This window comes from Canis lupus, chromosome 2, assembly GCF_003254725.2.
Source record: "Canis lupus dingo isolate Sandy chromosome 2, ASM325472v2, whole genome shotgun sequence".
Classification (NCBI taxonomy): domain Eukaryota; kingdom Metazoa; phylum Chordata; class Mammalia; order Carnivora; family Canidae; genus Canis; species Canis lupus.
Window position 1 is genome coordinate 24,176,901 of NC_064244.1, and position 23,337 is coordinate 24,200,237.

The 23,337-nt window shown below is 39.2% G+C and overlaps 1 protein-coding gene and 1 long non-coding RNA gene across 7 annotated transcripts in view; one reads left to right on the forward strand and one right to left on the reverse strand.

Moving 5' to 3' along the window:
• Positions 1 to 23,337, reverse strand: part of CELF2 (CUGBP Elav-like family member 2) — an 815,728-nt gene that overhangs the window by 622,130 nt on the left and 170,261 nt on the right. The window contains exon 2 of the mRNA XM_025445402.3: positions 299 to 337. The gene's annotated coding sequence lies outside the window, so the exon portion shown is untranslated. The remainder of the gene's footprint in view (positions 1 to 298; positions 338 to 23,337) is intronic.
• LOC112658993 (uncharacterized) overlaps positions 1 to 23,337 on the forward strand; it is a 33,704-nt gene that overhangs the window by 5,880 nt on the left and 4,487 nt on the right. For 2 of the 6 annotated variants that reach the window (XR_003136082.3, XR_004813467.2), the window contains exons 2-9: positions 6,150 to 6,358; positions 10,232 to 10,414; positions 10,566 to 10,874; positions 11,454 to 13,095; positions 13,412 to 13,532; positions 20,380 to 20,478; positions 21,507 to 21,680; positions 22,295 to 22,391. This is a non-coding gene — a long non-coding RNA (uncharacterized LOC112658993). Of the gene's footprint in view, positions 1 to 6,149; positions 6,359 to 10,231; positions 10,415 to 10,565; positions 10,875 to 11,453; positions 13,096 to 13,411; positions 13,533 to 20,379; positions 20,479 to 20,811; positions 20,958 to 21,506; positions 21,681 to 22,294; positions 22,392 to 23,337 lie in introns of all 6 variants that reach the window. The other 4 variants (XR_004813466.2, XR_004813468.2, XR_004813469.2 and 1 more) reach the window with 4 other exon arrangements.

Below are 23,337 nucleotides of genomic sequence, written 5' to 3' on the forward strand. Positions count from 1 at the left end.
TCAAATAAACCAAGAGTAGTACAGGAATGTGAAATCAATTAGTCATACAGGAATGCCAATATCCAACAACAGGTAAACTTTGATATAAATGGGATCCAAAGAGACACAGGATCAGATTCAACAGTAAACAAAACCCAGAAGAGAAAAATCCAAAGAGATACAACAGAACCATTCACATATCAGAAAGCATAAAGCAAAAATCAAATAATCAAATCCATGTGATTAAAGTACCACCACTACCTTTAGTAGGTGTCTTCAGGTAGTTCATCTTAAGCCTACAGAAGAGAAGAGCTCTTACCTGCTTGGCTGGATCACTTCTTTCTTTAGTTCTGTAGACCTAAAGATGAAAAAAAAAAAAAAAAAAGAAATGATTAAGTTCAGTTCTTGAATTTGAGAAAGATATTCTAGGCTAACATATTTCTAAAAAAATTGCTCTTTTTTTTTTTGTTAAAAATGTTGCCATAAAAGCGACGTATAACAAGTAAGCCAATGATATGACTTTTGTGTTATTTGCTATCACTCATTGCTCATTGCATTCACTGGGGGACCCCTTCATTCTCAGGGTAAAATGATAGTGCTGCATTAACTGATTTCTGATTTCTGCCACACCTCTGTTGATAAAATGTTTACTAGAGTTTTTCTATGTTGCTTTGGGGATTTTGATGTCTGATGTTTACCTTTAATTTGATCCATGTCGATTGAATTGGGGGGTAGGAAGAAATTAATACCCTTCTTCTGCCACTGAAATTCTAAGGACTTAATATCAGAAATGACTGTAGGAATCAGCTTGGTCTATTTTCTTATGCTAGAAAATCTAGAACATCGACTAGTTGTTCTGGTCCAACGCTTAAAAAAAAACAAAAAACCTATTTACTATGTGCAACATTGTTATTTTTTGGCCAAGCAATACAAAGGGGGTTCTAAAATGTTTTAGGTGAGTTACATTTCGCTTTTGTGATTGTCAGTGGTATAAGATTGATGAATTAGTGAGAAATGAGGAGTATTCTATTATAAATGGAAAATGTGAACCTAATGCTAGAAACTCCGAATCCTTTAGCCTAGACCTAGAATATGGGTAAACGTGGGCCAAATCCAGCCTGCTACCTGTTTCAATAGGATTAATGAGCTATAAATGTTTTTTTACCTTATTAAATGGTTGAAAAAATCAAAATAATATCTCATGGCATGTGAAAATTGCACAAAATTCAAATTTCAGTTTCCATTAATAAAGTTTTATTGGAACATGGCCACACACATTTGTTTATATGCTGTCGATGGCTGCCTTCATTCTACAACGGCAGAGATGAATAGTTGGAACAGAGAGGATATGGACTACAAATTTTATTTTTATTTTTTCCAAAGATTTTATTTATTTATTTGACAGAGAAAGAAAGAGAGAGAGAGAGAGAGAGTGCGCGCACCAGCAGGGGGAGAAGGAGAAGCAGATTCCCTGCTGAGCTGGGAGCCCTATGCGGGATCCCAGGACCCTGGGATCATGACCTAAGCTGAAGACAGGTGCCCCTGGCCTACAAATTTTAAAATATTTACTACCTGGTCTTTTAAGAAAAACTGTATTGACCCCTGGCTTATGCTATGATTGAGCTCATCTTTGTTGACCCTAAAAATTAAGGTTAATCCATATAGATAGGTGAGTGATAGCTTTTATTAAAATAAATATGACTGTATTTCATTCTGGGGTCATCTAGGTCACTCATCGCCGACCATGAAGGGCATACTCATGGTCCTTAAAAGGAGTCCTTAACTATTTGTGCATGAAGTTCTAGATTGGCTTCATTGCTGTACTATAGTTACTTATCAAATCTACTTTTTATCTTATAACAAGACTTCAACACTCTCCTTTCTATTTGATAAAAATATCTAGAACATTAAAACAGTATGGAATAAATAGAAAATAAAGAAGCAAAACACAATATATAAGTATACATATAATGATTTATATGAAGCATTTGTATGATGTTCAAAGACAGAAACACTATATTTTTCATGACAATTATATAAGATATATATATATATATGTACATATATATAATATGTATATTCATATATGTGTAGAAAAGGATTAACCTAGCTCCAAGAGAGGTCTGGCCTTTGCCCTTTGCTTTGCTCTTGGGAAGTAATTCATAAGCCTTTGGAATATCCTGCCTGATAAGAGTGCCATTGTTTATCTCAGGGCCAATGTGATTTACGTGATTTATGGCATCAAGGGGGGCCTTGGATCATGCTCTATCACCTCAAGTTCTGGAAGAGCTGGAGACAAAGGTCAGCCCAGCAGATAATCCCATGCTTATGTGACGAAGTCTCCCCCCAAAAAACTGGACACTGAGGCTTGGATGGGCTTGTATGGTTGTAATACTGTGTACATATTGTCACATGTCTTCTCTAGGAGAAGTAAGCACTATTCATACAACTTCCCAGGGAGGGGACAACCAAATGCTGTGCTCTGGGAGTCTTCCTGCCCCTTGTGCTGCTTTCCTTGGCCGTTATTCTGCCTTTCACTGTAATAAACCATCATCGTGAGTATAGCAGCTTTAGTGAGTTCTGTGTATCCTTCCAGCAAATTATGGAACCTGAGATTGGTTTTGGGGACCTGCTAGCTTAGGGCTGGCATTAGAGGTGAGGGTAGTTTTGGGGACCCCTGAAGACTGTAGTATATATGTATGTGTGTATATATCACAAAAAAATCACCATTAATAATCATTAATGTTTATCAGGGTTCGATAGTGAGCATGACATGGGGATTCTAGGAGTTAGCATCCTAGGATCTGATGATGGTTAAATGGATATTAACATATAATTATTCTTTAAGCCTTACATATACATTTTATAAACTCTTCTGTTATTATGGTATCTCATTTTTTTAAAAAAAAGAGGTAAAATCTCCCTATAGAGCATGTTACTATAAACACATACAGGCATACATACACATAGGGTCCACTGAAGGATTGAAAGCATTCAGCTTCAGGAAAGGTTGCCATTCTGTCCTTAGTCTTATTACTCAAGGACTATTACCTATTTTTCACAAAAAAGTCACTTTGTTGTTCAAGGATCAAAATCATAATTCCCATGGTCATGTGCTAGAACATTGGTTTTAGTTTCTTTCATTCACTATTTGCTGGAGTCTTAGAAATTCTGTCCCACTTACATGTGTATTTCTCTTGTTTTGACTTAATTGTAGTAGAATGAACAACTTTTGTATAGGTTAGATGATGAAATGGCTAATATCTTAGCTACACATATTATCATAATAATCAACTATAACTTCCTCTGCTTACAAGAACTGAGATTTCTCTCTCCCTTTCACCATCTACCCCAGTTCTGGGACTACTGTGTGCTTGGGTAAATAACTTTAAACTGATTGACCACAAGGAGGGTTTAAACCCATCAACGCTTGGTCCCCTGTGTCCACAGAGATCCATTTATGTCCAGTTTCTAGACTCTTTGCAACCATTGCATGTCTACACAGCACAGGCACTACTGTCATATGGAAAGATCACCAACATCTTCCATGCAGGGAAGAGAAGATTGAAAAAAAGCACATGATTCCTCAGAATCAGTTCACTGAACTTCTTTAGTAGTTGCCAAGTAAGTGCTTAGTGTCTGACAAATCTGATGATAGCCCCACAATAGGGATGTTTTTATATGGTAATAGGTAAAGCAATTCTAAGTATTCATTTAACTTCTTAAGGTATCAGATATAATTTATTGACCTTTAAAAATAACCTAAAAATCCACAGTTTGGAAATATTTTTGCTAGATGTTGGGGGTATGAATCTCTCTTATGAAATAATAAAATTATAGGTAACAAAGGCAGAAGGATGATAAAGATTGGTGGTAACAAGTTGCATCGAATTGTCAGAGTAAGCCAAAGTAGAGTTTTGCTACAGACCTTTATCAGTGGTCTGCTCAGACAGAGGGATACATGTATACTAAAGCCAGAAACTTACCAGGTCATCTTATAAAGTTACTGTCTTTCTGAAGTCACTCAGATCCATGGTCAGAAAGTCAATTCCTGGTAATTGCATTACCTGGACTTCATCTGATTCTATTGTTCACGTGGCCCCAAATAATCAGGCCACTCTCATTGATTAGTGGCTTATTCTGGCCAACTGAACAATTCAATCAAATTGACCCTATGGCAACTTGTTTCATTGTTTAGCAGATAGCAGTTAGGATTCCCCCAAAGCCTGAGTCAGCCATATTTGAATCACTGAAAGCACTAAACACAAAGCTACTTCCAAGGAAAGAATGTGGTGGAGAGCAAACCACGGGGTAGCACCACCATGTGTTGTTGAAAGTGGAACTCGGACACCCTAAGGAAGGTTCTCCCATTTTATTGTGTGTGACAATCACAAGTTAGTGCAACTTTTGTAGAAATGCTGATTTCTAAGCTCCATTCCAGAGACACTGATTCAGTATGTTGTATTGGGGCCCCAGGGATATGCATTCTCAAGAGCTTCCCAAGTCATTCTGATATTGATGATTAGAAAAACACTAGCCCGAAAATGTCAGAACTGCTTCTAAGCTTCAAAAATGTCACCACAGAATTCATGCGCTGAAGGCCTGGACCTTGCAGTGGCCTCACATTCTATGACCTAGTAGGAAAGGTTATATCCAATGGTCCTGTCCACAAGCCATAAGATTCATATGGCCATTATATAAATGGTACTTACTTGGCTTCCATATAATTTTGAGAATGTAAAGGATGTGACCCTCTGAAAGCATCCTATTAACATCATGTAAATGTATACTCTAATGTCCCCAGGGAATACTCTTGGCAGATTTCCTTCCCTAGACTACACATTGCTAGCGGTCATCATTACCTTACAGCTGTCAAATAAAACCATGAGCAGCTGGCTTGAATTGGTCTGCCTTTTTTTTTGGACTATATTAAAAGATTTTATATTGTTAATAAATGGAGACAATTAAAGGTTAAGTATTTAGCTCATCCAGCCCTTAGAATAATGACTAATTATAAAGACAGTTTCAATTTAATTCCCCAAATTTAAATTTGGCATTCACAGTTATTAAAAGTGTAAGAGCTAAACCATAAACAACCTGTTTTATTTTTTGTCAAATTTTAATCAGAATTCTGTTATTCGGAAAGTGACCTGTTTTGTCTAATGGTCACAGCTGGGCTGGCCTATCAGTTAGGGTATTATTACTCTCATTGGAAACTCAAACTGAAAATCTACTTAATTTAGTTCAACAATTGTATGCCAAGTATGTGCTATGTTTAAAGCATGTATGAGACTCAGCCCTTGCCTGCAAGAGAATGAAATCTTAAGTAGCAATGATATGAAAAATGTGTCAGATCTCTAAGAAAAGTTCAAGTGCCTAAGGTTCAGAGGGAAAGGAAATTGTATCTTGTGAGGATAAATGAACATGTCATAAAAAAGGGGGTATTAGTAATGGCAGTTAAGCATGGGCTGTGTTGAGGAAATACGTACTCCAATCTGAGTGGCCTGCCGATTGCATTTTGGGAGTGATAGTAGATGATAGACCTGTTATCTTTCCATGTGTTTGGGCCCTGGCTCCTAGCAAGGCAACGCTAATTTCAAGATTAGGATCAAGATTTGCACAACCCCTTCAGAAAAAAAAAATATGTCATGAATAGTTTGGAAATAAAATCATGTTATTTAGCTTTCCACACTGTAGCCTGGTGGGAGCCAACAAGATGATGTTCTGTTCCCTAGCTGTGTGAGCTCACTCGTTCTCTCTGGGTCTTCATTTCTTCACTTGTGCAATACAATTCTTAGGACTCCTCCTGATTTCTCAGGAACATCAACATAATAAAAACTTCTATTTGATTGGATGCCTGGGTGGCTCAGTGGTTGAGCTTCTGACTTGGGCTCAGGGAGTGATCCCAGTGTCCTGGGATCGAGTCCCGCATCAGGCTCCCCACGGGGAGCCTGCTTCTCCCTCTGCCTGTGTCTCTGCCTTTCTCTCTCTCTCTCTCTGTATCTTTCATGAATAAATAAATAAAATATTTTTTAAAAAAGCAACAAAAAACCCCTTCTATTTGATTAAGATTTTACTCTTCTCTAAACAACCCATATGTTATCTCTGTTGATTTCTATAACCAACCTTGCAGGGAATTTGGACTGATGTTTTAATCTTCAATTTTGCAGGTGAGGGAAGAAGTAAACCAAGAGAAGAAGAAAAGTATATTGTCTGAGACCACGCTGCTTTCGGTGAAAGGGCCACAGTTCAAACCCATGTCTACTGCCACTAAAAACCGCCATTAAGCTGCCTCTCTTCACAGTGAGGAGTGAATAGGGTGGATATACAAACATTGTGTAATACAGACAATGTCAAAACTCCATGAACTATAGCCCAAGTAATATTCTTGTTCAAATCTCTAGATTTTTTTATATATAACTTTTAAGGAAAAAAGAAACCATTAAAAGTGAAGAATCATAAAATGACAACAAATAAAAGTTTATTTCAGAGAAAGCAAAATAGAAATAACCAGGTCAAGCAGATATAGTAAGTGTCTCTGATACAATACAACACTTCATCCAAAGTGCAACACTCAATCCATTTTTTTGGCCAAAAAACACTTAACACAAACTTATCAGGCCTCTAAATTGCACCTTCCACTTTATAAGAAACATAACAGATAGGAGAATAAGCTGAATGGCAACCAAGAGGAAGCAACCAGTCAAATCCCGAAGGTGGGGCACCCTGTTGGGACAACTTTCTTGGCCTCCTTAACAGATGAAGGTCACGAACTGGAGGATGGCATTGAGCAATGTAGGGAGTGGTGGGAGGGGAGGATTGAAAGAGACCTGAGGAGAATCTGGGGTGCTATCCTAACTGCAGTGATGATCTCACGGATGACTACATACAGTAAAACCAAATTGTATGTTTTTAAGTATGTGCAGTTTATTGTATAAACTGCAATAAACCTAAGCTTTTCTTTTTTTTTTAAATCCATGAAGTCTATCCCTTTATTTTTTTAATTTTTATTTATTTATGATAGTCACACAGAGAGAGAGAGAGAGGCAGAGACACAGGCAGAGGGAGAAGCAGGCTCCATGCACCGGGAGCCCGGCGTGGGATTCGATCCCGAGTCTCCAGGATCGCGCCCTGGGCCAAAGGCAGGCGCCAAACCGCTGCGCTACCCAGGGATCCCAACCTATGCTTTTCTGTGCCAAAAGCTAACAGTGATCCTCTAGAATATGATGATCATTTCCTTATTTAAAATTCTTCAAGTTAAAATAAAATAAAAATTCCTCAGCACCACCAAAAAATGCCCTTAAAATAAAAGTCTAAGGGTGCCTGGGTGGCTCAGTTGGTTAAGCATCCAATTCTTGATTTTGGCTTAGGTCGTGATCTCAGGGTCACAAGATTGAGCCCTCTGTGGGGCTCTGCACTCCACTTTTTCTCTCTCAAATAAATAAACAAATCTTTAAAAAAATTTAAAAAATAAAGTCCTATGATATAAAATAAAATAAAGTCTTAATGCTATAAAATAGTATAGTTGATGGTATTGTAATCATGTTGTGTGGTGACAGATGGTAGCCACATTTTGGTGGAACATAGCATAACACACAGACTTATCCAACTACATTACATTGGGTGTCAACTATATTTCAGTTAAAAACATGTTTAAAAAAAACCCCAAAAACCTGTTAAAAATATTAATGGTGGAAGTGATTCACAGAACTATAGAGATGCTCATTCTAAGTTGTGGACATCTCAGTCTCTCCCTCTAGGCTGGTGTTTTTGCCTGGCTTGTCCATTTTATCCCTTTGAACAGTAGAGAAAACTAAAGGACTGGCTCAGCTGATTTCAAGAATCTGTGCCTCTTTGGGGCATGTAAGTTGAGCAGTTAATGTAGTCAAAAGGACTAACAGAGACTCATGGGGTTAGGTTTCAGGGTAGAAAGCTAAAATGAGCGATCATTCTGAGATGCCCAGCAAAATCCCGACTGGAAAATGGTATGGGATAGGCCCCTGGAGAGCTGAAAGGCTCAATTTTATTTCAATCTGAGCTCCTTCTCATTCTGCCTCATGCACTCATCCCAAGTGTTCCAGTGGATTGGGACTAATGCATGTGCACTCACAGAGGCACCTTTGAAAAATCAAATTTGCATAAGCCCACACACTGCGGAGCGTTGAAAAGATCCATCAATAAGTATGATATTGCTCCTGCAGATAAAAATAAAAAGACTCCTTGAAATTTAGGGAACATATTCAAAAACTTCAATAATGCCTTTTAGGTTACAGGAACTATTTCAACACCAATTTAGTTGTGACTAGCTTGGCAACTACGCCCGTGGCCTCTCATGCTTAAAAACACCTCCATTTCACTGTGCCAACGCCTGAGAACACTAGCCCAAAGTCACAAATACACATGCTTTCATTTACTTGGAAGATGCATTTTTGAATGCATTATTTTTTCCTAAAACATATGCTTGTTCGATTTTCACAACATCCACCGACATAGGCAGTCACTAAAATAGAAAGCTGACCCTGGACACTTTCCCTGATTCTGTTGCATAATTCTTTTTAAGTTACCTGTTTGAGCCATAATAGCTAACTGCCATGGCCATAATGCCCATGGATTGATTCATTTATTCAAATAGCACGGTGCCGTTCAACCTGACATCTTTAAACATTTTCAAATGAAACAGGGACCCTCTGGATTGCCCAGAATGCATATTCATTTTCCTTTCTAGTCTGTGCTACTCCGTCAGGTTCCCATGTGATTTACTTTGGAGGGCCTTTGGCTTAATAAATGTAGGCTGAGGTGTGTGTGTGAACACGCACGTGCAAGAAGCCATCCTCAGAATAGGCTATGAGGTGAACCTGCCTCTTTCTTGGGGCCACACAACCTGTGCCCTCAGATAGGAACCTTGCCTGCTTCTGAGACAAGTCATTTTGAGGCTCTCCTTCTCTTGCCCTCTCTGCTATTCCTGTTACCACTTGAGATCTCTTTCTTGGTTTCTTCTACCTCACTCTAGGGGCAGATGTGATGTGGGATGGAGGTGACACACAGGTTAGAGGCAGAGCTGTTACCAGTATGGGGCTGCCCCGGGCTGTGCAGGGTATTGACCAGTGCACTTCCTTCCCCCAACCCATGTCACCTGGGGCTACACCGAGCCCATGCAGGCTCTTCGACCTGATTTTGACTGGTGGGGGTCTACAAATCTGCTCAGTCACTGGTGCCTGGCTGAGGCTTTTCTCCCAGAATAGGGAAAGGGTAAAGTTTTGAGAGCCCTGAATAAAAAGAATGGATTTGCACTGCCAGGTTGATGAGTGTATTTGGAAACCCAGGAAATGAGCATGAAAGCTAGATGCCCAGAAGCCTACCCAGGATGGTGACAATGCCAGTGGAAGGAACTTCTCCCCTTCACGGCCCTGGAGAAGGATGAAGGCTTCATCCTTCAGCTCGGCCTGGCAGGAGGCGTGGAGCCCCGTGATAGGTTTTAAGACTTTAGCTCCATTCCTGGACCATGAGTAGCTGGTAATCATGCGGGATAAACTTGCACAAATAACGTTTCTGGAGTTTTTTCTTTTCTTTTTCCCTAGAATTTTACAAACTTTTCTACCATATGAGCTGTCTGTGTGCCTTAACACTTAGGAATAATCTGCAAGATGTTGATATATCCAACCTTACCTCCCTGGGCAACCCTAAATCCTAGCATTTATTGATAAGTGATTTGCGAAAACAGAGCGTCAGTCTCCTTTTAAAACTAATTTGCGATGCACTGAAATTGAAATTAAATAATAAAACTGTATTTTCTTTGTTATATCAGTATTATATTCATTTTTAACTACAAAGCAAGTGCTCATTAGATATCAGACTTTTAATGCCTGTTGGTAGGTTTATACATCAGGTTAGACATGGGTCTTCTGAGGGAGCCTGCTCCTATCTTCTTGAGAACAGATAATTAAAGAGATAATTCAAGATATTTGGATTCCAAGAAAAATTAGACATTTATTTCTTGCTTATACATATGTCTATGTATATTCATAATATATTCCTGTGCATATTGTGCGTTTGTAGTGCACAGCCATCGGAAAGCCGATTTGAGGACAATTTTGCTAGTTCCACAAATTTATGGGCATACGCTCTGTATTTAATTTTGATTGCCGTGGTCTTTTCCACAGGCAGGCATATTCCTTGGCCCTAGGAACAGGTTTTGACCTTTTCAGCTCTTTTATTCAGTTTGACATTAATTTTTCTTCCTTATTCTTAACAGGTTTTCATTGTACTTACTGAACAATACAGGGGCTCTGGGGGCCAGAATAAACCCGTAAAGTGCCCATGAATTTTAACCAAAGACTTCCAGCCCTACATGATTAAAAGCTTTAAATTCTCAAAGAGCAACATGATTAATCCAGTACCACAGTGCTGAGTGGCTTCACACTGGCTTCATTTGTTGGTATTGTTATTTTCCTTGGTTCTATTTGATTTGTTGGAATGATGATGATTTTCGTTTGCACAGTTAATATGAATCTCCCTCAGTAATTGCAAAAATGTCTTAACTATTTCAATATTTTTTTTTTGAACTACTTGTCTCTGACTTTGAGAAGCAAAGAATGCAAGCCCAAGAGATGCCTATGAAGATGGATTCACACACCTGCGGCGGCTACCGGGACGGCGGACATAAACGCTCCTTTTAGTTCATTTTATGTTTAGTAGAAATGAAGGCAGATGGTGTAGATGGGTTTCTATTCTGGTTTGTTTCCTAACCTGGCTATTTTTAACAATTTCTAGGACCCTAAACTTTTTCTTGATGGGTCATCCCAGCGCTAAAAATTAAACAGTACCTGCAACAGCTTCTAGCCCAAATCCAAAGTGGAGAAAATCCATTTTGTGTCTTCTGTTTGACATGGCTTCAGGTACCCAAGGGTTGCTATGAGGGTCGTATGTTTGCCTAACTTTTCCCGGTTAAAACAGTCCTGTTATCCATTAATCTTTCATCACATAGCCTGTTTAATATCACATTGTGTGGGTATTTCTATATGCATTGTAAAAACTTGAGCTCCAAACTGGTTGTACCAAAAAGCATTACAATGAATATTTGAACTGAGTGGTGGTTTCACTTCCTGCCTCATCTCATTATTCCAAAAAGAGAGAACTGTAGTTGTTCCCATCATTATATCACTAAGTCTACCACTTTTGATTGCTCAAAATTTATTGTCGGCTTGCAATCTGCTAGGACTATCAAAACCGTGTCTTCTGCTTTTGTCTCCCTATCTTTTACCCCGATTTGGAATGGATTCATAATTTTTTGACTCTAAAGATGTTAATATGCATCTGTCTTCAGTGTTTTTTTTCTATCCTTAACCTAATTTGCTTTGAGAGTTCAAAGTTCTTTGAGATAAAGCTCCAGAAGGCTAACTAAATGTAAATTTTCAAAGTCAGTATCTCTTTCAAAATGTCACTTATAACACAATGGATTTCTTTTGTTCTAATAGGTGAACTACTGGTAGAAAACTAAAGATGACATGCTGAACAATCTATTTGTGCTCTAATTCTATAACATGTCGCTACTACCGAGTTAGAAATATAATAATATTTCTGCTACGTGCTGTGATTCATCTCTGAGAGAAAAGAGAGATAGGGCCACCGACATGTGTCTCTGATATCAGTGCTAAGTCATTTCAAACATAAAGTGGGCTTCAAGGTATTTTTGAATGGGTCAGCCAATTGAGGCTTTGCTTATCACCTTAACATGTAATTTCCTGCATCCTAACAATGGGGAATCACATGAGAAATAATGAACTTTAGGTATTTCTTCCTATCCGCCCCACCGTCCCCGTGGTTCAGCTGCAGACATTGAAGTTCCATGGGCCATAGTTATCCAACGGCACAGCTTTCAAAGCTGAAATTCATGTCATAGGACTTTGAGAATGACCAAAACTTCAAATGGAAAGATCACTTCCTCTTCATCAGTGTGTAAATACCCTACATCTTTCTTGTGTTTTTATTCTTTGGTGGGAACTGGGGATGAGCTGCAACTTTTAAGACTATTTCACTTGAACAGCCTTAAATATTAACTTGTGGCTGCTCGCTATTGAACAACCACAGAGAAATAACCAAAGATTAATAAACGTTGCTCAATTTCATGGTAGTTGTTCTTGGGCAAGTCCTTCCTCACAGTATTTGGAGTGTACACAGCAGCTGCAAGCTTAAAATGAAAGGTTTTTCAACTTCACCTCTTAGCCTCTGTAATATTTCAGCTAAGCCTGCCTGAGGACTTCCTCCCTTTCTTTGATGGAAATAATAAACTACGATGAGTTTGCAATAACAGCTCTCATTCCCACCACCGTCTTCTTTCTAAAAAGTGGAACAATAGCTCCTTATATTGCTGAGAACAAGACCCTCCAGAACAGTGGAGTTCAGAATGCGGAGCTGGAATGGAGCTTTCTTCACACAAAGTGCCACAAAGGTCACGGAAACACATCTTCACATTGAGTTGCCATGGATGCCTTATGATGCTGTAGTGACACTCCTCTCTTTCAGCGAGTGGTGATGTACACTCTAATTAACATGTCAGAAAGCAAAGCCACTGGGCCACAAGATCATCCGGTGCCTTAGAAGTTCCCTGTGCCCACTGATCCCTCCACACTTGATTATTCGACTGGAAAAAAAGATAATATTCATTTTTTGCCTTTTCTTTTTCATTTTTATACCTACTCTATCAATTTAGAGTGAAAATATCTCTGAAGGAAAGATACCACTTGCTCCAAAACCAGGTCCAGAGAGGACGGGTCAGTTTTTAGTGCAAAAATGAGACTTCTTAGGCACATGAATTTCACAAGTCACTTCCTCCCTCATATGCCTGCCAGGCCAGCGAGGCCTACAAATCTGTGCTATGAAGTGGCGACTGGACCACCAGGATACAGGTGTAAACAGCCATACTGGGAGCTACGTCAGGGCTGAAAGGTCTCAGTATGCAGGCACATCATCCCTGAAGTGCAAGGTCGCTAAGCAGAAGTTCAGGGTTGATGGTCACTATTGGCTTTTTACTTACTGATAAATGATGCAAGTTTTCAGGTATAAACCAAGCCTGGGCAGAAAAATGTCACCTAGAGTCATCAGTTCTGGGCTACAGAGGTGAGCCTTTCAAAGTAATGTCTAAGTGCCTTTCTCTGTATGGATTGTCTTGTCCTGAGCCAAGGCAGGTACCCTGTGGTGTGGAAATATTTGTATTCTAGTGACTGAGTTGGTAGAGTGGATGCTGTCTGAACCCTGCCCAGATGTTCTTGACCCAGTCGATGCTCCCATCCCCCCGGCTCCCATCCTTGAGCAGTCAATGTTCCCATCTCACATACCCCTCCCATCCCCCAGCTCTTATTCTTCCATAACTATTGGCTGTTCATGGCTAACAGTTGGCTTTCTTCTCTAATAAATTACTCTTGGTCCCCACAAGAGCCATCAATCCGAAGAGATGCCTGGGAGTTTCCTCCTACATGCGAACTCCAGTGCCATGGAGATGGAGGAGTGCTATCTTCAGCCAATGACTCTGCAGTGTCCAGCTCTCCTCCTTGAAGGTGAGATGCTCCAGAGCTTTCGGTGGTATAAGGGTGAAGCTGAGTTTCAGCTGAAACCACCTCTTTTCTCAGCTTCTTCCCTGCCCCCCTGTTTCCTCCTAGAGGCACCATCTCAATATATCACCTCCACAAGAATCTCTGTCTCAGCCTCTACTGCAAGGGAACATGACCCAAGGCGCATGATAACTAAGTCTATTGTTGCAACACACTAACCTTCGTTAGTTAGGACAATTAAAATAATTTATTTCTTGTATATTCTAAAATTTATGTGTATATAATCCATCTGGTAAAATGCAGATCCATGTTTATAATGTGAACCAGTAATTCCACTCCTAGGTATTTATCCCAGAGAAACGAAAACATATGTCCACAAAAACCCTTTGACGAGAACATTCACAGCAGATTTATGCATAAAAACCAAAACCTGGAAATCCAGATGTCAATCAATATAAAAAGGGAAATGTAACCTGTGATGTGTTCCTAAAATGGAATCCAACTTGACAACAAAGAGAATCAAGTACTGGTGTAGACAACAACCAGTTTTGAGAGGTGAATCTCAAAAACACTAATGAATGAAAGAAGCCAGACGCAAGAAAGTACATGCCATGTGATTCCATCTAAATGAAAGTCTGTAGTAGACAAGACTAATCCAGAGTGACACAAATCAGATCAGTGATTACTTTGGAAGAGAATGTGGAAGCAACTGGAAAGGGGCAGGAAGAAATTTCTGAGGTGATAGAAATGTCTTTTCCTTGATTTGCATTCATCAGAACTGATTGAAGAACACACTGAAGATCTGAGCATTTCTCTGTGTGTAAATTATGCCTCAATTAAAAAAAAAAAGCAGATGTGAGAAACGCATCTTTTTCTGAGTTTTGCTTATTTTGATCATAAACTGTGTTGAACAGGGACTGTGGTGAAGGTAGCTCAGAGTGAATCATCAGAGTGATTGGTTACATGGCCCCCTATGCATCTGTTCTACATAGTGTTCTCCATTTGGGTTCAATTTACTTCAGGTTTCCTTTGGATGAAAAGACAGAGAGAAAGACAAGAGGCAGAAAGAGAAAGAGAAACGTAGCTGATTCTCTTGATTGCTTAAAAAAATGAATGTGATCTAAGTAAATCTTTTTGATGATGATTTATTTGCAAAAGCATAAAAAGTTTCATCACTTACTCATTTTCTCCTATCATTTGTAGTTTACCTATGGCATTGCAGGTACTGAATTAGATGCTAGGAATATAAAGATAAGTCATTTTCTCAGCTTAAGAATGTGCTGAAGGAGTTGACTGTAGCTACTGTGGTCATAGAATCCTGGATGGACCAGGATGGAACTAAGTCCTTTCCTGGGCATGGCAGATGTTGAATGGACAGGGATGGAGAAACCCATCTGGGGGTATAGGACAAGCCTCTGAAAGGAGGTGATACTTGAAGTAAAACACCCCAGGCCTTAGTAGACCACGAGAGACAGTGTGGTCCTGCTAAAGCAGGACAAGTCTGGATTTAGGCAAACATAGCTAAGAGGTTTGCTCCAACACATTCTATCACTGTGGGCAATTGGGCTATCCTTCTTGAGCCTCCACCTCATTATTTCTAATTTGGGATAATAACACTTGCAGTGTTGCTACAACATCATATCTAATTGCTGTTGTTGTTATTTTAATATTTTATTTAAATTCAATCTGCCAACATATAACACCTAGTGCTCATCCCACCAAGTGCCCTTCTTATTGCTCGTCACCCAGTTACCCCATATTCCCACTCTCCTCCCCTTCTCCAACCCTTTGTTTGTTTCCCAGAGTTAGGAGTCTCTCATGGTTTGTCTTCCTCTCTAATTTTTTCCCCACTCAGTTTCCCTTTTTTCCCTTAGAGTCCCTTTCATTATTTCTTATTAGTTATTATCTTTAATATCTGGGGAAGATGATTAAGTAACGATCATCTATTAACACTTTGCTTTATTGGATTAGCAACCCAGTCTGATAGAAGCATAAATCACTGGGGAACTTTGATTTGGGGGCCAAAGATCAAATTCCTTTCCTTGTCTTTTCCAGCTTCCCGAGGCCACCAGCTTTCCTTGGCCCATAGCTTCTTCCTTCATCTTCATAGCGGTAAAGCATCTTCAAACGTCTTCCTCTCTCATCTCTGCTTAGCCTTCCAGATCTCCTACTTTCTCTCTGCTTTGTCATCATATCACCTTCTCTACCTCTGACCCTTCTGCCTCCCTTTTATTTATTTATTTATTTTATTTTTTATTTTTTTTTAATTTTTATTTATTTGTGATAGTCACAGAGAGAGAGAGAGAGAGAGAGAGAGAGAGAGAATGAGTCTGCCTCCCTTTTAAAAGATGGTCCTTATAGGACCTTTGTGATAACACGATGGACATTCAGATGATCCAAGAAAATCTCCTCATCTCAAGATCCTTAACTCACTCATCCCTGTAAAGCACCCCCCTTAACATACAAAGTAATATATTCCAGGTTTTGGGGATTCGATGTGGACATCTTTGTGGAGAGGATGTCATGCAGCCTCTTCTGGAATATAGGAGAGTTGTTCTGAGAACTTTTTGGGGAATCTGAGTGTCAACATTGGTGGGACTGAATGGATGAGAGGCTGCCTGGGGCCAGAGAAAGGTCAATGAGAGGGAACTGGAGTGAGGGCATGAGGAAGCCCTTGATGACAAGCTCAGATCTGTGCTTCGGGGATCCAGTTCTGCTTAGGTTACAGGATGGCTTGTAAGGGTCTGGAAACTGGAGATGAGGCCATAACTTTGGAAGTCACTGCAGTGGGCCAGGCACTGTATGAACTAGATATTTCCCCAGTTTTTTAATCTTGCCCAAGATAAATTCCAACATTACCATAATGAGGGGGGGGGGCAGATATAAAGAGAAGAATATGAAGAAAGAAAGGAGAATGGGAGGGAGAAACATGGGTTTCTTGTTTTCAGAGCTTTAGTAACGGGTAATCACAAAGGAAAATAACTTTCATGGGACTTATTTTTTTTGTAATTACTGACTTTGAAATTCCTTTAAATATTACAACACTGAGGGCATTTTAGACTTGGAAACATAAATATTTTATTAAAGAGCAAACAGTTCAGCAACTAACCTGATAGGAAGAGGATCCCCTCATTATGAAAACACTGGCAAGTTATTTGTATACAGGGCATGATCGCCTTGATATGCTCCTGTTTTCTTTATGAATTGAGGGATTAGATGGGTCAAGAAAGTCTTAAAGAACAAAACCCTTATTATCAAGCTCTGGAGGTCATTTTATATTCAATAAAATAATTTGAACAGCATTTTTACAAGAGGCAAAGTAGCTTATGCTTGCTTTTTCTAATAATCAGAAGTCAAACATAAATTTTATGCATTCTTCTGGTGAACATTCATTACTTTAAGCACCTCAAACAGTAATGCGGATTGATTTATGAGCTCAACATCACCTGTAGATAAAATGCTACAAATGCTTCTCAAACCACAGAAAATGCTCCCTCTTGTCACTCGAAGATTCTACAGTTCTCAAAAAAGACTTGGCATTTTCTCTGAGTTATCTAGGCAAGAAGTACAAAGTCCTAGACAATGTCAAGTTCTGGATAATGACCATCTAGACTCTATGAGGAGCAAATTCTATTAGGCCAATTAACATGTAAAATATCTGACTTGGAAAAGAACCAAAATAAATTTATACAGAATATACTCTTATATTCAGAAATTTGTAACAATATAGGATACATTTTATAAGGTCAAATTTACTGAGTTTAAGTCTTTCTCTACTATAGAATTAAACAAAAATGCAGAAAAATAGGCCTGAAATGCTTTGACAACAAAAACATTTATTAAAATTGGCAAACAGGGTAAGATCCTGGCATCCTGTTAAATGGATACATACATAAACGTGCTTAGTGTGTAGGAGATCTGGTCCTAGATTCAGCATGCATATAGATTTGTATTGATTTTATTAATAAAAACAAAGCATTCTCATTAAATAGCTTAAAAGGTGATAGCACTTATAAAATTGCCAATATTATCTTGGCTTCCAGGTTTGGAATTTAAGATAATATCAAAAAGTGAAGATATGATCAAAAGAGAAAATGATTAAGCGGTTATTTGACAATCTGTGATGGAACATATACATCAGCACTCTTAAGGCCCCAAGCAGCAGAAGATTGGAAAAAGTAAATGAGCAAAAAACACCATGATGATCCTAGTAGCCCATAGCAGACCACTATGTTGTTTATTTGTTTGTTTGTTTTATTTTATTTTATTTTATTTTTTTAACTAAATTTGGGGTTGATTTTATTTGAGGAGGACCAGTAAAGTTGTGTATGCATACACACATACACATACATATTACGTATACATATTACATATATGCAAACCAACTTAAAGATAATTAAAATATGTCTTTCTCTCACCTGGACCATTTCCATCATCTTACACAGATGCCATTATTCCTTTCTTTTTTTTTTTAATTTTTTATTGGTTCAATTTACTAACATACAGAATAACCCCCAGTGCCCGTCACCCATTCACTCCCACCCCCCGCCCTCCTCCCCTTCTACCACCCCTAGTTTGTTTGTTTTAAAGACTCAATATTTAGATTTTAGAAAAACATCATCAGATAGGAATTAACAATTCTCAACAGGGGAATAGTGATGATAACTTAAAGACTTAATATTTTTATGGGGCAAGTGTGGGAATACATTGCTAATTTCCTCCAAATTTTATAGTGGGATGTTAAGATTGCAACCAAAACTCATAGAGAGTTTAACTTCTCTTTGATCTTACAACTCAGTATAAGCCTAATTAATGAGAGCAGAAAGTTACTTAATAGGGCAAAGCACATTCTGATAAAATTCAGCTGATCCCTCTGGTTGAATGGGCTTGTTGGTAATTATTATTATTTTTGTCTCAAAATTGCTCAAAATATTAAAAAGACATAAAGGATCTTATACTGAATATCTTGTATCCTCAACCACAGTTAAGAAATAAAATATTCTAAGTAGAGTTGGAAACCTTGTACAAATCTTCCAGAGCATATTTTCCCTTCCCATCCTCTTATCTCTCCTTAATTACTTGTGTACATATATCCTTAATATAAATGTAGTATTGTTTGGCATAATATTTAGACCTTATATAATTGGAATTATATTACATGTATCCTTTTCTTTTTCTCACTTAACATTATGTTGTGGGAATTAATCATGTTGATAACTTTGCTTCTATTTCACTTTTTCCTCATAACTTTTTTTTTAAAATAACTTTGTTGAGATATAATTAACATGCCATAAAATTTAACCACTGAAAGCATACAATTCCATTTTTTGGTAGTATATTCACAGGGTATGCAACGATCACCACAATCTAATTTTAGAACATTCTCATTCCTTCCCCCAAAGCCCCTTAGCGGTTGTTCCGATCCTCACCACGAAGCCGTACGCAACCTGACCTACCTTTGTCTACATAGATTTATGTGTTCTGGACATTTCTAAAATATGGACTCATATATTATTTGGCCCTTTGTGTCCAGCTTCTTTCACTTAACATAATGCTTTCAAGCTTCATGCATGCTGTCTCATGCATCAGTACTTGATTCCTTTTTATGGCTGAATAACATTCCATTGCATGGATATACCACTTCTCATTTGTCCATTCATCAGTTGGATGGTATCCATTTTTTTGGCTATTATGAATAATGTTGCTATAAACATTCATGTATAAACCCTTTGTGGGAAATATGTTCCTTTTTTAAAAAAGATTTATTTATTCATGAGAGACATAGAAAGAGGCAGAGACATAGACAAAGGGAGAAGTAGGCTCCCTACTCAATCCCAGGCCCCCAGGATCATGACCTGAGCTGAAGGCAGATGCTCAACTATTAAGCTACTCAGGCGTCCCAACATATGTTTCATTTGTGTTGGGTAGATACCTAGGAGTGGAATTGTTGGGCCATTTGGTAACCCCATGTGAGACGTTTTCAAGGAATTCCCAAACCGCTTTCCAAGGTGGCTGTACTATTTTACACTCCTATCTGCAATGTATGAGGGTTTCAGTTCCTCTACAACCTTGCTGACATTTATTATTTTCTGTCTTTTTGTAGCCATGAATGTGAAGTGGTATCTTGTGGTGCTGTTTCATTTTTGAATGCTGTATAGTATTCCATTTTGTTAAAAAATATTCATTTTCCTGTTAATAGATAATAGATTGTTTCTTCTCTTTTTTCTTCCTCTTACAAATAATACCACGTGTATGTTTTTACATGGACCTTTTTGTGCACCTTTAGGAATATATATTTAGGATTGGAATTTTGGGGTCATAAGTACACATACCTTAACTTTATGAAAAATTACAGTAGTTATTTTTTAAGTGAGAGAAAAATGAACAGATTTAATACCTTCACACAGTAAGATGGATCGCAGAAGTTTGGATGTGCTCGATGAAAATAATTTTGCTTTTCTTGCTAAGACGTCTTGCTCTTTGTCTATTCCCGCCCAAGCGATTGCTTTAACTGAAAGCTCACAATGCTCTCAAAAGGGGGTTTTTGTTTTGCTTCGTTTTATTTTGGTTTTCAATTTTCTTTTATTGCCTCAAATTGAGGCTTTAATAAAACACCATTAAGGGACAAGGCTGTACTTTGCATTGTTCCTTATCATTCCTTGGATTCAGCAACAGTATTTGCAGAGCGTTAAACAGTCTGAAAGTTTTCCGGCAGATTGCAATGCAACTGGAGTTCTTGGAGCTAAGCCCACGTCTACCCATACAGAATGAGCAGATTATGGTGGGGTGGATATCTTTGTTGAGCTGTCTTAGGAATCGATCTAATCGGCCACTTAAATCATTCCCCCCGCAGAGATCGATGTGGAGGTGGCAGGAGTGAGCAGATGGACTGCTGCGGTCCGGGGGAATCTGGATGTAAACTCTTCAGGCGTTGGAGTATTCCTGCGAGCAAGTGGGCACGCTCAGTTTATCTACACTGTCTGCTGGGTCTTCACAGTGCTAGGAAGCGAGCTGTCAGGACTCAGTGTTTTGGGGAACTCTGGAGAAATTGGGGTTAGGGGAACCTGCTTACTTCTTGTAGAAGTGCCAATCACTGCATCTCTCGATGCCTTGAATCTACTCTGCAAGCCCATCATTACACAGAGGTTATGTCTGTGAATTCAGGTTGTCATCCAAGATAAGCTGTGTGGCTTTTGGTGCTACATTCCTCTTTATAGGATGTATCTATATGTAAAACATACAGCAAAAATCTTAGGGATGGTCTAGCTCCTTTTTTTTTTTCCAGAGAAAACAGCTAATAATATTGACCTGAATAAACGTAAAAGAGAAGACACATCCTACTAAGTACTTATAATTCCCAACCTCCCCAAAAGATAAATGGACCTGCTTTTTTTTATTCTGAGACCGTGAAGGCATGTATATTCAGAAAAGGTAGTTACCTTTTATTTATTAGGTCATTTAGAAAAACAAAAGCCTCACCATTCTTGGCTATGAAGAGGGTGTGAGTGTGTATAGGATTATCTATGAAGAGCTGTGGCTTCAGCAGGGTGAAAATATCAGGAGATAATGGTTTCTTTAGACATAGTACCTCTTTCAAAGAGAAATGGATGGGAAATCAGTTATAGCCTAGCTGCTGAAAATCCAGGATTGAAATCTCAAGCCTTGAGAGGTTATAATATATCATAAGGAAAGGTGAGGTACATGTAACATTTCAATCCTTGGCTCTCGGGGCAGGATAGGGGAAGAGAAATGGGAAAGAGCTTGCCCATCCCACTGCCTTATTTCAATCACTAAATCAAATGGGAAGGAGTTACAGGAATGTTTCTGAGAAGACCAAATTTCAAATATGATTGTGCTAATATTTTGGGATAAATAATCATGACATTTAAGAATGTCTTCCTTCTGGCTGCTGGGTAGTATGGTCAATCATCTTGGATATTAAGAAACAAAATTACAACACTGTAAAATATTTTTCAACAGGCAATAAGAGGAAATCAGAATACACACCTGGCCCATTTAAGCCACAGACCATTACTTCCAGAACGCTATGTATCATCACATAGAGTAGAGAAGAAAAGCTGTAGACTGGCCTGCCTCAACACTGTTATGTATTCATTGTTGCAATTATGCTACAGCTTTGGCTCTGGGGTAAAGGTACATTTTTTTTTTTTTTAAACTCACTCCAACCCTTCTTGCTCGGTTCCAGAAAACTAAGGAGCTAGTTCATTCATTTGATAAATATGTATAGAAGAGCATGTAGGATGGGTCAGACATTGAGTGGATTTAAGGAGATGCCTAAGATGCAGACAGGTGATCCCTATGTCCAAGGACTTGATAGTCTAGTAGGAAAGGGCAGCTGTCTGACAATAATGAGGGCAATGAAGTACCTCAGCAGGCTATGATCCCTGGACAGACAGGGAGACCGAGGAGGGCGCCCTGGTCTCTAGATTGGCTGCTGAGGGCCGCTGCAGAAGGGCTCAGAGCTGAGAGCTGGACTCAAGGTTCCCAGGGGAGTAAGTCCACATGGCCTTGGGGCCTGCAGTGCTGGGGGCAGTAGATACAAGGCAGGACCTCATCTATCATTAAGCCAGTGCAGCTGGAAGCTTCTTGAGGAGCAAAGAAATTTTCACATGAGGTTGGGCTTAAAGCATTTGGGTTTGAGCACTGGCCTGTCACTAATCTGTGACGGAGGGAAGTGAATCAAGCTGAGGATCAGTTTTCTCTCCTATCACAATGAATTAAAAAGAAATGTCTCACCTCTTTCACAGAGCAGTGAAAAGGATCAAGTTCAACGACATTCCTGCATTTTTCAAACTAGTGTCATAGACTCATGGGATCACCGTGGACTAGTATTTTTACTCCATGGTGAGTAATCTATAACACTTTGAAATAGAAAATGAGTAGGCTTATCATGGGAGATAACAGCATTCAGTGAAATTTTAAAATAAAGCAAGATGCTTAAAATACTTTATGCCTGCCTGCCTTTTGGAGCTGTGCCTCATGCCCTAGGGGATCCACATCCAGGGTATCAGGAAGGAAAAATCTGAGAAGTGCTGTTTATGGAGGCACTGGGCAAAATGTAGGGCAGTGTCCAAATGGTGGTCTTAATGATCTGCCGTCGTCATTTATTGGCAGGTCATCCTCACCATGCAAGAGCTACGCTTTGGCTCTAGAAACGTGGGTTCGGAATTGGTGGCAACATTTTACCCACATTTAAGTTCGCAATTACAAATAGTTCTTAATTTGTCAAAAACATGCGGAAGAGTTGAGATCAAACTGAAAGCAGCTTTTAGGTAAAGGCAGTGATGATGCGCATATCTCACAAATGGGGTGGGATCTGGGGTGGGATGCACCCACCCCCTTATTGGGGGAGCTCCAATCTGAGAGGCCAGGAGAATGAATGCCATGCAGGACAGTAACTGAGGCCTGCTTCTGGCTTTGGGCCTTGCTGGCTGGGACTGACATCCACACACCAGCTTCCTGGAGTCTCAGTTTACTCTCCTGTGTGTGTGTGTGTGTGTGTGTGTGTGTATGTGTGTGGTGGGGAGTGTGTGTGCACTCAGACCTTTCCAGATGTTCCAGTCCTAGTCCCTTGGGGTGGGATCCTGAGGCGCTTGACCTCTTATTCCCCCTTTGAATGTGAAAATTCCCCGATGAGGAATTGGCTAATAATATAGTAAGGCTTGTGTTGGCCCTGTTTTTTCCTATGAGACGTGGCATCTGAGGCCCCCTAAGTGTTCTGAGCACCTAGAAAGAATAGGGGTATTGACGGGGTACAGAGAGGGAGGGAGAACCAATCAAAGCAAGGATT